Raw genomic sequence first — 2,305 nt, forward strand, 5'->3', positions numbered from 1 at the left:
GATAGAACGTTCTGTGTGTCACCTCTCATGCTCTCTCTGCTTGCACCTCAGCGCACAACGACCATGGTGGCCTCCGAAGGCACGAACGAGGGCGGAGCCCCCCACGGAGCCCCCTGGGTCACCTCTGGGCAGAGGGCCATTTGCGCAAGAAGAATAGCAGCTGTGTGTGGGTTTTCAAGAGCGAGGAACACACTATTGTGTTTGAGCCATTGTATGTTTTGGGATTTGTTACGGCAGCAAATATTTACCAATTCAGAGGACAAGGGGCTGGGCCTCGGGAGGTGGGCAGACCTCAAATCAGTGCTGATTACTTGCTGTCTGAGTGCCAGGAGCAGTCCCCAATCTCCCCGCAGCCCATCCCATAGGAATCACCGTCCCATGCTATGGATGAGGAAACTGAGGCCCAGAATCACATAGCTGGGTAGTGATTGCAAGGGCATTCAATCGGCCTCCAAACCCAGTTCACAGAAGGACCCCAGATCTTCCTAATGCCCTCTCTCCCCAAATGTCCTTGTCCTGGTTGCCAGCCCCCTCAAGGCTCTGCTGTGACCTCAAAGTTGCTGCGAATTTGGCCACGTCGCTGCCAACGGCCGGGACCTGCTCATGGGAGCAAAGGGCTGCAATGCCTCTGTCTGTCCTCCTGGGGGCATTTTAGGGGCTGAAGCCAGCAAGTGGGGAGATGTCTGGGTCACTGTCATCTTTAGGCTGTATTCTGGTCCCCAGGGGAGACTCCCACTGTCTCAACTTGAGAAAGAAGCAGCCCCTCGTTCCGTCTCTACGTGGCAGGGCATAAGGGTTCCAAGCCCACCTATCCAGGTGGGGGCAAGGTCAAGAGCACTGAGACAGAAGGAGGCACCCGGACTCTAAGCTGACAGGTGCTGCAGCCTTGGAGGGTGGAGTGCCCGTCAGCGCCGTGCTGTAAAGCAGGGGAGAAGCTGGAGAAATAAATACCCTCCCCCTTTCTTTTTGTCCTGTCCGCCTGACCTCTCAGTGGCTGGACCCAGTCAGGAGCCAGAGGGCAAGGACGCTTGGGCAACGCTCTGTCAGCCTGCTGGGCACAGAGGAAACTAGAGTTTCTTAATCTCCATCGGGCTCTGTCCCCTGATGATGCTTAAAATTCTTTTTTTAATGGTTTATTTATTTCTGAGAGAGAGAGAGACAGCGTGAGCAGGGGAGGGTCAGAGAGAGAGGAAGACACAGAATCTGAAGCAGGTTCCAGGCGCTGAGCTGTCAGCACAGAGCCTGATGCGGGGCTCGAACCCATGAACCATGAGATCGTGATCCGAGCTGAAGTCGGATGCCTAACCGACTGAGCCACCTAGGCACAACCCCCCTCCCCTCCGGATGATACTTAAAAGAGGACACTCCTTGCTAAGACAGACAGGAACGTAGTCACAGATACCGCACACGGGTCCCCCATCCTCCATCAGGAAGCAAGAGGCTCATAGTGGAGGCCACGCATGTGTGGCCAGATGTCCACGGGGCTGTCTCTCTCCCTCATGGCGTGGCTGTGATTGGCTCCAAGCTCATCAGGTTCTCTAGACTCTTCCACGGATTCCTGGGGCCCAAGCTCTGCGCCCGTCCAAGCCTCCCGCTATCTCCACCCAGACCTGCCCCTGTCCCGGCAGACTCGCTGCCTATAGCAGCCACCGCCCAGGAGCCCAGGCTGTCCACACCGCCAGCTCCCTCTGCCCTCCTCCCTGGGCCCAAATTCTTCACTCTGTCGCCCCGAAGAGGTGGGAGTCAAGTCCACTCCACACTTTCATCGAAGTATTTCTCAACAAAGACAGCTGTCTCCCCTCCCCCAGCCCATCCCTCTCTCTCTGTCTCCCTCTCCCTCTCTCCTTCCTCGGCCCCCCACCCCATCCTGATCCCCTGTGCCTTGTACTAGGCTGTAGAAATGAAAGAAAAGATAGTAATTCTGAACTGCTTAAAAACCTCCTTGTGCTGCTCTTGCCGCATAAGGATGAACCGAGAAGCCAGCATCTGCGAGCCAGGCGTGGGGGCCCCTCGCAGACACCCGGTGGGCCGACACCCTGATCTCGGTCTTCCCGGCCTCCAGAACTCCGGAGCCTGTGGCAACCCCACAGCAAACACACGGGTGGCCGCAGGGCAGCTGGTCCTGGGCTGATACGGGCGCCAGCACAAAGGGCTGTCCTTTGTAGACGCCCCCCAACCACACTCCCCCTCTCTCAGCCCCACACAGTCCGAGCCCTTAGCAGGACCTCACAAAGCTCGCAGTGTGCCCCTCCCACAGCCTGCACTCCGACCACGCCCGGCTCCTGGGCCGGCCAGACCTTGGCTC

Source organism: Crocuta crocuta, unplaced genomic scaffold, assembly GCF_008692635.1.
Source record: "Crocuta crocuta isolate KB4526 unplaced genomic scaffold, BGI_CrCroc_1.0 scaffold299, whole genome shotgun sequence".
NCBI lineage: Eukaryota > Metazoa > Chordata > Mammalia > Carnivora > Hyaenidae > Crocuta > Crocuta crocuta.